The 13,642-nt window shown below is 49.9% G+C and overlaps 1 protein-coding gene across 2 annotated transcripts in view; it reads left to right on the top strand.

Moving 5' to 3' along the window:
* LOC117745957 (double-stranded RNA-specific editase 1-like) overlaps positions 1-13,642 on the top strand; it is a 47,839-nt gene that overhangs the window by 16,444 nt on the left and 17,753 nt on the right. For both annotated transcript variants that reach the window (XM_034554603.1, XM_034554614.1), the window contains exon 2: positions 4,478-4,521. The gene's annotated coding sequence lies outside the window, so the exon portion shown is untranslated. The remainder of the gene's footprint in view (positions 1-4,477; positions 4,522-13,642) is intronic.

Genomic DNA, 13,642 nt, shown 5'->3' with positions numbered 1-13,642 from the left:
AGAGGAGGAAGCTGAGGGGAGGAAACTGAGGGGAGGAAACTGAGGGGAGGAAGCTGAGAGGAGGAAGCTGAGGGGAGGAAGCTGAGGGGACGAAGCTGAGAGGAGGAAGCTGAGGGGAGGAAGCTGAGGGGACGAAGCTGAGGGGGAGGAAGCTGAGGGGAGGAAGCTGAGGGGGAGGAAGCTGAGGGGAGGAAGCTGAGGGGGAGGAAGCTGAGGGGGAGGAAGCTGAGGGGAGGAAGCTGAGGGGGAGGAAGCTGAGGGGGAGGAAGCTGAGGGGAGGAAGCTGAGGGGGAGGAAGCTGAGGGGGAGGAAGCTGAGGGGGAGGAAGCTGAGGAGGAGGAAGCTGAGGGGAGGAAGCTGAGGGGAGGAAGCTGAGGGGGAGGAAGCTGAGGGGGAGGAAGCTGAGGGGAGGAAGCTGAGGGGAGGAAGCTGAGGGGACGAAGCTGAGGGGAGGAAGCTGAGGGGGAGGAAGCTGAGGGGGAGGAAGCTGAGGGAAGGGAAGCTGAGGGGACGAAGCTGAGGGGACGAAGCTGAGGGGAGGAGGCTGAGGGGAGGAAGCTGAGAGGAGGAAGCTGAGGAGGAGGAAGCTGAGAGGAGGAAGCTGAGAGGAGGAAGCTGAGGGGAGGAAGCTGAGAGGAGGAAGCTGAGGGGAGGAAGCTGAGGGGAGGAAGCTGAGGGGGAGGAAGCTGAGGGGAGGAAGCTGAGGGGAGGAAGCTGAGGGGGAGGAAGCTGAGAGGAGGAAGCTGAGGGGAGGAAGCTGAGGGGAGGAAGCTGAGGGGGAGGAAGCTGAGGGGAGGAAGCTGAGAGGAGGAAGCTGAGGGGAGGAAGCTGAGGGGAGGAAGCTGAGGGGGAGGAAGCTGAGGGGAGGAAGCTGAGAGGAGGAAGCTGAGGGGAGGAAGCTGAGGGGAGGAAGCTGAGGGGGAGGAAGCTGAGAGGAGGAAGCTGAGGGGATGACGCTGAGGGGAGGAAGCTGAGGAGGAGGAAGCTGAGAGGAGGAAGCTGAGAGGAGGCTGACTCGTGATTGGTCAATACCACGAGGACTACACACAGAAACCAGAGTTAATATAACAATAAGCATGTTGTACTCAAGGGACATGAACCATCAGCCCCTGTGACTGTATGTGGAGCAGTTATGTAAAAGTGGCAATGCACCAAATATAAATATATAAATACATATTGTACGCTGCATCAGGCGTGATGCTGAACCATATTAAAGGTCTTGGTAGAGTGGGCTCATTTGACCCCCTGTAAGGCGCTGGACCCGGTGTCCTCATGGCCCCGGTGTCCTCATGGGCCCGGTGTCCTCATGGCCCCGGTGTCCTCATGGACCCGGTGTCCTCATGGCCCCGGTGTCCTCATGGACCCGGTGTCCTCATGGCCCCGGTGTCCTCATGGGCCCGGTGTCCTCATGGGCCCAATGTCCTCATGGACCCGGTGTCCTCATGGGCCCGGTGTCCTCATGGGCCCGATGTCCTCATGGCCCCGGTGTCCTCATGGCCCCGGTGTCCTCATGGGCCCGATGTCCTCATGGGCCCGATGTCCTCATGGACCCGGTGTCCTCATGGACCCGGTGTCCTCATGGGCCCGGTGTCCTCATGGCCCCGGTGTCCTCATGGGCCCGGTGTCCTCATGGCCCCGGTGTCCTCATGGGCCCGGTGTCCTCATGGACCCGGTGTCCTCATGGACCCGGTGTCCTCATGGGCCCGGTGTCCTCATGGACCCGGTGTCCTCATGGACCCGGTGTCCTCATGGCCCCGGTGTCCTCATGGACAGGTTACGTTAAGTGAAGCAGGTCCACGTTCCCCTGCGAGGTTTGACCTCATTCAGACCTTCAGGACCACATCAAGTGGTCCTGAAGGTCTGAATGAGGTCTCTGATTGGATGAGGGGGATGGAGGGGAGGTGCTGTGCATTAGATTCAGGAACAATGCGACCTCCAGCAGTTTGAAATGCTGACTCTGGTTTCTAGCCGACCCGTCTTGTCCTTGTCAGTCCCCTAAGCTGCCCCACCCCCCATCCCCCATCCCATCAACCCCCCCCCTCTCTAAAACTGCCTCTTCCCTCTCCGGATCATATGCAAATGTGTGAAAGTAGGTTACAGACACCCCCTCGTGTTCGCTCCTCATCCTGTGTGCTGGGATTTGGAGAAAGGAAAGAAAAGGTAGATCCTCCAGCTTCTCTTTTACCAGTAGAGCGCCCAGTAGAGCTCCCAGTAGAGCTCCCAGTAGAGCGCCCAGTAGAGCCCAGTAGAGCTCCCAGTAGAGCGCCCAGTAGAGCTCCCAGTAGAGCTCCCAGTAGAGCTCCCAGTAGAGCGCCCAGTAGAGCTCCCAGTAGAGCTCCCAGTAGAGCGCCCAGTAGAGCTCCCAGTAGAGCTCCCAGTAGAGCGCCCAGTAGAGCCCAGTAGAGCTCCCAGTAGAGCTCCCAGTAGAGCGCCCAGTAGAGCCCAGTAGAGCTCCCAGTAGAGCGCCCAGTAGAGCCCAGTAGAGCTCCCAGTAGAGCGCCCAGTAGAGCCCAGTAGAGCTCCCAGTAGAGCGCCCAGTAGAGCTCCCAGTAGAGCTCCCAGTAGAGCTCCCAGTAGAGCGCCCAGTAGAGCTCCCAGTAGAGCTCCCAGTAGAGCTCCCAGTAGAGCGCCCAGTAGAGCTCCCAGTAGAGCTCCCAGTAGAGCGCCCAGTAGAGCCCAGTAGAGCTCCCAGTAGAGCTCCCAGTAGAGCGCCCAGTAGAGCCCAGTAGAGCTCCCAGTAGAGCGCCCAGTAGAGCCCAGTAGAGCTCCCAGTAGAGCGCCCAGTAGAGCTCCCAGTAGAGCTCCCAGTAGAGCTCCCAGTAGAGCGCCCAGTAGAGCTCCCAGTAGAGCTCCCAGTAGAGCGCCCAGTAGAGCTCCCAGTAGAGCTCCCAGTAGAGCGCCCAGTAGAGCCCAGTAGAGCTCCCAGTAGAGCGCCCAGTAGAGCCCAGTAGAGCTCCCAGTAGAGCGCCCAGTAGAGCCCAGTAGAGCTCCCAGTAGAGCTCCCAGTAGAGCTCCCAGTAGAGCGCCCAGTAGAGCCCAGTAGAGCTCCCAGTAGAGCGCCCAGTAGAGCCCAGTAGAGCTCCCAGTAGAGCGCTCAGTAGAGCCCAGTAGAGCTCCCAGTAGAGCCCAGTAGAGCTCCCAGTAGAGCGCTCAGTAGAGCCCAGTAGAGCTCCCAGTAGAGCGCCCAGTAGAGCCCAGTAGAGCTCCCAGTAGAGCGCCCAGTAGAGCCCAGTAGAGCGCCCAGTAGAGCCCAGTAGAGCTCCCAGTAGAGCGCTCAGTAGAGCCCAGTAGAGCTCCCAGTAGAGCGCCCAGTAGAGCTCCCAGTAGAGCCCAGTAGAGCTCCCAGTAGAGCGCTCAGTAGAGCCCAGTAGAGCTCCCAGTAGAGCCCAGTAGAGCTCCCAGTAGAGCCCAGTAGAGCTCCCAGTAGAGCGCTCAGTAGAGCCCAGTAGAGCTCCCAGTAGAGCGCCCAGTAGAGCTCCCAGTAGAGCGCCCAGTAGAGCCCAGTAGAGCTCCCAGTAGAGCGCCCAGTAGAGCTCCCAGTAGAGCCCAGTAGAGTCTCCATCAGAGCGAGGCTGAGGCTGAAGCCTGTGGAGGTCACTGAAGGTCAAGATGCACTTGTTTGACCTTTTGAACCCAAACCACAATGTTCTACTGAACAAGTCTTTTCTCTTGAAAGGAGACGATGAACATGAGCAGGGTCAGAAGGTCACTTGGCCTTTGACATGTCCATCACTGTCCTCGTAGACCACACTGTATTCATGCTGTGCCACTATAGGGCCCATTGGGGTCGGGAACACAGCATTGTGGGTATTCCCCCCCCCCCCCCCCCCGGTTATGTCGTCACAGAACCATCTGCTGGTCTGCTTTAGAGCTTCTGTTCCTTCACAAGCACTTGAACTGCAGGAATGTCTGATCTCCACACAGCTGACGGTGGAGCGGTGGATGAGCGGAACAGTAGAGATTAATATGGCATTACATTAAGGATTAGCATTCTCATTCATAGACGGATACATACATCAGACATATACAATCCATAACATAGACAGCATGCATCCAGTCTGTATAGCCCATAATCACGTCTGGCTCCACTTTGTGGTCCAGTAAGCTGCTCCTATCCCTCTTCAGAAGTCCTCGTGTGGACGTCATGGTGAAGAAGAAGAAGAGGAGCATGTGTTGGAGGGTGATGGACGCTAACAGCCTGTTGAACAGCTCCATGTCACATGTCCACGCCTGGTTTCCTTTGGCCCGTCTTCTTCTGTGATGGGTTGAGTACCTTCATGTGAGACCCCTCTGGAAGAGACGTGATGAAGCCGAATGAACTCAGAGAGCTCCTTTGAGCCGTTATGATCTGCTGTCACTCAGGAGCCACAGATCACGTGACTTCAGTGAGATGTAGAGGGCAGCGGCTCCACCTAGAGGCCGCTCGCTGTAGCCTCAGGATACATAACTCCATAACAACATGTTTTCTTTCTTTCAGAGCACCCCATTGCTGAAGTCCTTCCAGAAGAAGACACAACGCAGGTTGGTGCATGTTTATATTCAAATGGGTTATTAAAGTAAAGCAAACAAGTGTTATGGGGCCCAGATAACAATCATCTGCAGGATCCTACATTTCCCATAATGCATCTCGTGTCTCTGCCTAATGAATGTCCACACGTCATCACGTTTAGGGCACAGGGGGGTGAAACAGCTGATGACGTCATCATGATGTCATCATGATGACGTCATCATGATGTCATCATGATGACGACATCATGATGACATCATGATGACGACGTCATGATCCAGGTCATTTCCTCAGACTCGACAAAGCCACATAGAACTGTTCAACTGGCTAAATAGAGTTGTAACGTTATGACACCATGAGCCAGATAAAGATCCACAAGGTCTGGCAGGTCGGGGAGGAGCTCCAGACCTTCAGGCAGGAGACCGCTGTTCAAGTCCCGAACTTCTGTAACGCCTTCCGATCTTATTCGAACCCAAAACACCTGAAGTTGTTGGCTAAACACTGCAGGAAGTGTGTGTGTGGTTGCAGGAAGTCATGTATTGATATGAAGATCAGCTGGGACAACCTTCCATTGGGCTTCGGCTTCCTGTTTCAGGGAAGAAGAGCACCTGTCAATCATTCTCTGGTCCAGAAACGGCCCTTTGTGTATCATGTAGTGTGTAGTGCGTAGTGTGTATCATGTAGTGTGTATAGTGTAGTGTGTATCATGTAGTGTGTAGTGCGTAGTGTGTATAGTGTAGTGTGTATCGTGTAGTGTGTAGTGCGTAGTGTGTATCATGTAGTGTGTAGTGCGTAGTGTGTATCATGTAGTGTGTATAGTGTAGTGTGTATCGTGTAGTGCATAGTGTGTATCGTGTAATGTGTAGTGTGTATTGCGTAGTGTGTAGTGTGTAGTGTATAGTGTGTATCGTGTAGTGTGTATCGTGTATTGTGTAGTGTGTATCATGTAGTGTGTATAGTGTAGTGTGTAGTGTGTATCATGTAGTGTGTATAGTGTAGTGTGTATCATGTAGTGTGTATAGTGTAGTGTGTATCATGTAGTGTGTATAGTGTAGTGCATAGTGTGTATCGTGTAGTGTGTATCATGTAGTGTGTAGTGCGTAGTGTATCATGTAGTGTGTAGTGCGTAGTGTATCATGTAGTGTGTAGTGCGTAGTGTATCATGTAGTGTGTAGTGCGTAGTGTGTATCATGTAGTGTGTAGTGCGTAGTGTGTATCATGTAGTGTGTATAGTGTAGTGTGTATTGTGTAGTGCATAGTGTGTATCGTGTAGTGTGTAGTGTGTATTGTGTAGTGTGTAGTGTGTAGTGTGTAGTGTGTAGTGCGTAGTGTGTATTGCGTAGTGTGTAGTGTGTAGTGCGTAGTGTGTATCGTGTAGTGTGTATTGTGTAGTGTGTATCATGTAGTGTGTATAGTGTAGTGTGTATCGTGTAGTGTGTAGTGTGTATCATGTAGTGTGTAGTGTGTAGTGTGTAGTGTGTATCATGTAGTGTGTAGTGCGTAGTGTGTATCATGTAGTGTGTGTAGTGTGTATTGTGTAGTGCATAGTGTGTATCGTGTAGTGTGTAGTGTGTATTGTGTAGTGTGTAGTGTGTAGTGTGTAGTGCGTAGTGTGTATTGCGTAGTGTGTAGTGTGTAGTGCGTAGTGTGTATCGTGTAGTGTGTATTGTGTAGTGTGTATCATGTAGTGTGTATAGTGTAGTGTGTATCATGTAGTGTGTATAGTGTAGTGTGTATCGTGTAGTGCGTAGTGTGTATCATGTAGTGTGTATAGTGTAGTGTGTATCATGTAGTGTGTATCGTGTAGTGTGTAGTGTGTATCATGTAGTGTGTAGTGTGTATCGTGTAGTGTGTAGTGTGTAGTGTGTATCATGTAGTGTGTAGTGCGTAGTGTGTATCATGTAGTGTGTATAGTGTAGTGTGTATCGTGTAGTGCGTAGTGTGTATCATGTAGTGTGTATAGTGTAGTGTGTATCGTGTATTGTGTAGTGTGTATCATGTAGTGTGTATAGTGTAGTGTGTATCGTGTAGTGTGTAGTGTGTATCATGTAGTGTGTAGTGCGTAGTGTGTATCATGTAGTGTGTATCGTGTAGTGTGTATCATGTAGTGTGTAGTGCGTAGTGTGTATCATGTAGTGTGTAGTGCGTAGTGTATCATGTTGTGTGTAGTGCGTAGTGTGTATCATGTAGTGTGTAGTGCGTAGTGTGTATTGTGTAGTGCATAGTGTGTATCGTGTAGCGTGTAGTGTGTATTGTGTAGTGTGTATCATGTAGTGTGTATAGTGTAGTGTGTATCATGTAGTGTGTAGTGCGTAGTGTGTATCATGTAGTGTGTATAGTGTAGTGTGTAGTGTATAGTGTGTATCATGTAGTGTGTATAGTGTAGTGTGTATTGTGTAGTGTATAGTGTGTATTGTGTAGTGTATAGTGTGTAGTGTGTATTGCGTAGTGTGTAGTGTATAGTGTGTATTGCGTAGTGTGTAGTGTATAGTGTGTATTGCGTAGTGTGTAGTGTATAGTGTGTATCGTGTATTGTGTAGTGTGTATTGTGTAGTGTATAGTGTATAGTGTGTAGTGTGTAGTGTGTAGTGTGTATTGCGTAGTGTGTAGTGTATAGTGTGTAGTGTGTAGTGTATAGTGTGTATCGTGTAGTGTGTATCGTGTATTGTGTAGTGTGTATTAATGTATTGTGTAGTGTGTATCGTGTAGTGTGTATTGTGTAGTGTGTATTGCGTAGTGTGTAGTGTATAGTGTGTATTGCGTAGTGTGTATTGTGTAGTGTGTATCGTGTAGTGTGTAGTGTGTAGTGTGTAGTGTATAGTGTGTATTGCGTAGTGTATAGTGTGTATCGTGTAGTGTGTAGTGTGTATTGTGTAGTGTATAGTGTGTAGTGTGTATTGCGTAGTGTGTAGTGTATAGTGTGTATTGTGTATCGTGTAGTGTGTATCGTGTATTGTGTAGTGTGTATTGTGTAGTGTGTATCGTGTATTGTGTAGTGTGTATCGTGTAGTGTGTAGTGTGTAGTGTATAGTGTGTATTGCGTAGTGTATAGTGTGTATCGTGTAGTGTGTAGTGTGTATTGTGTATTGTGTATTGTGTAGTGTGTATTGTATAGTGTGTATTGTGTATCGTGTAGTGTGTATCGTGTATTGTGTAGTGTGTATCGTGTATTGTGTAGTGTGTATTAATGTATTGTGTAGTGTGTATCGTGTATTGTGTAGTGTGTATTAATGTAGTGTGTATTGCATAGTGTGTAGTGTGTATTGCGTACTGCAAGGACCCCACAGTGCGTTCTCATTGCAGACCTTTTGTCTGGTCAGGTGTAACTATTCACATTCATGATGTGGCTGTTCAGCTCAATACCTATCATTAGTTATTATTATTAATCTCATTACTTATTATTATTAATGCCACTGTTCCAGATGTCTGCAGAGGGAAGGGTGTGTTTCCTCAAGAGGAGCTTAAAGTTTAATATTCATTTAACCTTCTGTCATCGTCATAAACCTGGGGAGTTGAGTAGCTGCTCGTATCTCCTCGTTGCAGTGTGCCTGCAGCCCACCAGGGGGCAGTGCTGACCTCACAACGCCTTTCATTGAACATGTGGAGTTCACTGCATGCCGTCATCCTATTTTTCATCAAGCAACAACAGATGTTCAGCTCACAATGTTTTCTGGTTTCTAACGTTACACAACTCAGTTGAAGTAAGAGCAGGTGGGAAGCTCATACCGTGCAACTTGTGGAAGGGCGGTCTGTTTGTGTGGACTTACATGTATGTCCACTAGGGGGCAGCAACAGGATGAACTGACACCTTGTGATACATTAGTATGAACACTATCGAGCTTATTCTGCTGTATTAAAATCAGATGATGAAAGTTTTTGGTCGTAAACCTAAAACAACGAGTGAGGAAGACCATAAATATCTTTAGAGCTGAGGTGAGCTACAGAATGTCACGTTTTAACAATGTTTTGATCCATTCTTGATTTAAAAATATCGATGTTTGCAGCTTTAAAAAAACAGTTATCCACATCACTTAAATCTGTAGGTAGTAAAACAACTTAAATAAAGAACGTTCAATTGAATATCTCAACAATATCTATTGTCAGTTTTCAAATTGAATTCACATTCAAGTAGTTTCACATAAAATAATGGCTGGATTAAAAATTACAATACATAACATAAAGTTTTAGAAAAATCTTTCAATATAAAAATGAATTGAACTGATTTGTCGTTGCCATACAGTTTAATATTTATTTCATTCAGGTGTGAAGCTGCACTATTATATTATTTTCATCTTCTAAAAGGAGTAATTTGTATAATCTGTGGTGATTGAAATATAAATATGGAGCTTCACATTGCCTCTTTTATTTTGATTAGTCTTTACTCTTTAGCTTTATTATTCATCCGTCGCCATGGTGATTTCTGATGCTGTGATGGAGTTGCTCTTTTCCTCCGGTGTGTACGCTCCTCTGAGCACTCATCTCGAGGCAGATGCTTATTCAAAAGGCACTTTTTGGTATTTGATCAAGTTCATCACAGTCTGGATTTGAGAGGAGAGGGAAGAGACAGAAGGGGATGAGAACCCAGCCCATTTATCTGACAGCCATTTACCAGCTCTCTGCCTGCTTCATGGTAGACTGGCTGCCCCTCCTCCTCTAAAGTTGTGGAGGCGCACTGTGCTCCCCACTCGGCATCAGGCTGAGAGTGAGGAGCACACCAGAGCCCGAGGACCCGAGCCATGGCTCTCCTGCTGGACTCCTGCTGCCTGGTCCGCCGCAAGAGGAGGAGGAAGAAACGCTCCGAGCGCAAAGGTACTCCTTCTGTTTGTGAGGAGGGAGAGATGGAGGGTTGTGTTACTAAGGTACTCCTTCTGTTTGTGAGGAGGGAGAGATGGAGGGTTGTGTTACTAAGGTACTCCTTCTGTTTGTGAGGAGGGAGAGATGGAGGGTTGTGTTACTAAGGTACTCCTTCTGTTTGTGAGGAGAGAGATGGAGGGTTGTGTTACTAAGGTACTCCTGTTTGTGAGGAGAGAGAGATGGAGGGTTGTGTTACTAAGGTACTCCTTCTGTTTGTGAGGAGAGAGAGATGGAGGGTTGTGTTACTAAGGTACTCCTGTTTGTGAGGAGGGAGAGATGGAGGGTTGTGTTACTAAGGTACTCCTGTTTGTGAGGAGAGAGAGATGGAGGGTTGTGTTACTAAGGTACTCCTTCTGTTTGTGAGGAGAGAGAGATGGAGGGTTGTGTTACTAAGGTACTCCTGTTTGTGAGGAGGGAGAGATGGAGGGTTGTGTTACTAAGGTACTCCTTCTGTTTGTGAGGAGGGAGAGAGAGATGGAGGGTTGTGTTACTAAGGTACTCCTTCTGTTTGTGAGGAGGGAGAGAGAGATGGAGGGTTGTGTTACTAAGGTACTCCTTCTGTTTGTGAGGAGGGAGAGAGAGATGGAGGGTTGTGTTACTAAGGTACTCCTTCTGTTTGTGAGGAGAGAAAGATGGAGGGTTGTGTTACTAAGGTACTCCTGTTTGTGAGGAGAGAGAGATGGAGGGTTGTGTTACTAAGGTACTCCTTCTGTTTGTGAGGAGGGAGAGAGAGATGGAGGGTTGTGTTACTAAGGTACTCCTTCTGTTTGTGAGGAGAGAGAGATGGAGGGTTGTGTTACTAAGGTACTCCTGTTTGTGAGGAGAGAGAGATGGAGGGTTGTGTTACTAAGGTACTCCTTCTGTTTGTGAGGAGAGAGAGATGGAGGGTTGTGTTACTAAGGTACTCCTTCTGTTTGTGAGGAGAGAGAGATGGAGGGTTGTGTTACTAAGGTACTCCTTCTGTTTGTGAGGAGGGAGAGATGGAGGGTTGTGTTACTAAGGTACTCCTTCTGTTTGTGAGGAGAGAGAGATGGAGGGTTGTGTTACTAAGGTACTCCTTCTGTTTGTGAGGAGAGAGAGAGAGATGGAGGGTTGTGTTACTAAGGTACTCCTTCTGTTTGTGAGGAGAGAGAGATGGAGGGTTGTGTTACTAAGGTACTCCTTCTGTTTGTGAGGAGAGAGAGATGAGATAAGATAAGATAATCCTTTATTAGTCCCTCAGTGGGGAAATTACAGGATTACGGCAGCATTGCTCACAGTAATAAGTAAAAAACATGTAGTATAATAACAGAAATAAGATGAACGAGTAAAAACAAGAAGAATATTATATATACAGACGGAGTAGAAATAGAATAAATTATATAAAATTAAAAAAATTAAAAAGTACTTAAACGTATTAGTATTGCACCAGTGGGTGGGCTAAAGTGCTGTTCAGTGCAAAGTCCAAAGTGTTCAAGTGTTTGTGGCCTACTGGGAGCTCAGCTTGTGTAGCCTGACAGCAGCGGGGAGAAAGGACCTGCGGTACCTCTCCCCCAGACACCGGGGATGAATCAGCCAGTGGCTGAAGGAGAAAGGACCTGTGGTACCTCTCCCCCAGACACCGGGGATGAATCAGCCGGTGGCTGAAGGAGAAAGGACCTGTGGTACCTCTCCCCCAGACACCGGGGATGAATCAGCCGGTGGCTGAAGGAGAAAGGACCTGTGGTACCTCTCCCCCAGACACCGGGGATGAATCAGCCGGTGGCTGAAGGAGAAAGGACCTGTGGTACCTCTCCCTCAGACACCGGGGATGAATCAGCCGGTGGCTGAAGGAGAAAGGACCTGTGGTACCTCTCCCCCAGACACCGGGGATGAATCAGCCGGTGACTGAAGGAGAAAGGACCTGTGGTACCTCTCCCCCAGACACCGGGGATGAATCAGCCGGTGGCTGAAGGAGAAAGGACCTGTGGTACCTCTCCCCCAGACACCGGGGATGAATCAGCCGGTGGCTGAAGGAGAAAGGACCTGTGGTACCTCTCAGACACCGGGGATGAATCAGCCGGTGGCTGAAGGAGAAAGGACCTGCGGTACCTCTCAGACACCGGGGATGAATCAGCCGGTGGCTGAAGGAGAAAGGACCTGTGGTACCTCTCCCCCAGACACCGGGGATGAATCAGCCGGTGGCTGAAGGAGAAAGGACCTGCGGTACCTCTCTCCCAGACACCGGGGATGAATCAGCCGGTGGCTGAAGGAGAAAGGACCTGCGGTACCTCTCTCCCAGACACCGGGGATGAATCAGCCGGTGTCTGGGGGAGAAAGGACCTGTGGTACCTCTCCCTCAGACACCGGGGATGAATCAGCCGGTGGCTGAAGGAGAAAGGACCTGCGGTACCTCTCCCCCAGACACCGGGGATGAATCAGCCGGTGACTGAAGGAGAAAGGACCTGTGGTACCTCTCCCCCAGACACCGGGGATGAATCAGCCGGTGGCTGAAGGAGAAAGGACCTGCGGTACCTCTCCCTCAGACACCGGGGATGAATCAGCCGGTGGCTGAAGGAGAAAGGACCTGTGGTACCTCTCCCTCAGACACCGGGGATGAATCAGCCGGTGGCTGAAGGAGAAAGGACCTGTGGTACCTCTCCCTCAGACACCGGGGATGAATCAGCCGGTGGCTGAAGGAGCTGTGCAGCGCTGCCAGAGTACCCTGCATGGGGTGGGAGGGGTGGTCCATCAGGGACGATAGCTTGGCCATCATCCTCCTGTCCCCCACCACCTCCACAGTATCCAGAGGACACCCCAGCACGCTGCTGGCCTTCCCCACCAGTTTGTCCAGTCTCCTCCTGTCAGCTGCTGTGATGCCGCTGCACCAGAAGACCACTCCATAAAAGATGGCTGATGCCACCACCGAGTCAACGAAGGTCTTCAGGAGTGCTCCCTGCACCCCAAAGGACCTCAGTCTCCTCAGCAGAAAGAGTCTGCTCTGTCCCTTCTTGTAGAGTGCATGAGCGTGGTCAGACCAGTCCAGTGTAAGTGAACACCCAGGTACTTATAAGACTTCACAATCTCAATGTCCAGTCCCTGGATGCTCACTGGTGTTGGAGGAGAGCGTTTACCACGGCGGAAGTCCACCACCAGCTCCTTGGTCTTGCTGGAGTTGATCTGGAGGCGGTTCCGCTGGCACTATCCTAAGAAGTCCTGGTTCAGTTCCCTGTACTCCCTGTCATCATCGGCCGAGATGAGGCCGACGATCGCAGAGTCGTCAGAGAACTTTTGCAGGTGGCAGTTAACAGAGTTGTGTTTGAAGTCCGATGTGTAGATGGAGAAGAGGAATGGAGCCAGAACGGTTCCCCGTGGAGCCCCTGTGCTGCAGGACACCCGATCTGACTCACACTCCCGTATCCGCACATACTGTGGACGGTTGGTGAGGTAGTCCAGGATCCATGCAGTGAGGTGGTGTTCCACCCCGGTCTGCTTCAGCTTGTCCCTCAGGAGCAAAGGCTGAATGATGTTGAAGGCACTGGAGAAGTCGTAGAACATGACTCTCATAGTGCTTCCAGCCTTTTCCAGGTGAGCGAGGCATCTCTGCAGCAGGAAGATGACGGCGTCATCCACCCCGATGCCAGATTGGTAGGCGAACTGAAGTGGGTCCAGGGATGAGCTCACCAGGGGGCGGAGATGGACAAGGACCAGCCTCTCCAGGGTCTTCATCAGGTGGGATGTCAACGCCACCGGCCTATAGCTGTTGAGGTCCTTGGGCCGCGGGGTCTTTGGTACCGGTACCACGCAGGATGTCTTCCATAGCTGTGGTACTTTCCCCATCCTCAAGCTCAAGTTGAAGATGTGCTCCGCTATCCCGCACAGTTGGTCTGCGCAGGATTACTTCCTGTTGCTTGTTGCTCTACTTCCTGCTTCCTGTTGCTTGTTGCGCTCTACTTCCTGTTGCTTGTTGCTCTACTTCCTGTTGCTTGTTGCTCTACTTCCTGTTGCTTGTTGCTCTACTTCCTGTTGTCAGACATCTCTTCTCTCATATCTGGTTTCTGCTCATCTTTTCTTTCTTTTAGCTCAATATCAACTTTTTTGTGTAAATAGCACAAGAGTGTGTGCTGACTAACACGTTTAAATCACAACTTAAAGTGAAACATCACAACGAAATGGGTCAAATAATGCAATTCTAGTTATTTAATGCAAACCATAATAACCATAACAAAGAGTAAACCAAAGGGAAGATGAAGTGCATTAATTTTAGAGCCAGACGGATTCTGGACCTTTTAGACAATATCAATACTTTAAAGTTAAAAGGAA

This window comes from Cyclopterus lumpus, chromosome 2 (genome assembly GCF_009769545.1).
Source record: "Cyclopterus lumpus isolate fCycLum1 chromosome 2, fCycLum1.pri, whole genome shotgun sequence".
NCBI classification, from domain to species: domain Eukaryota; kingdom Metazoa; phylum Chordata; class Actinopteri; order Perciformes; family Cyclopteridae; genus Cyclopterus; species Cyclopterus lumpus.
This window is presented reverse-complemented; position numbering and strand designations above follow the sequence as displayed.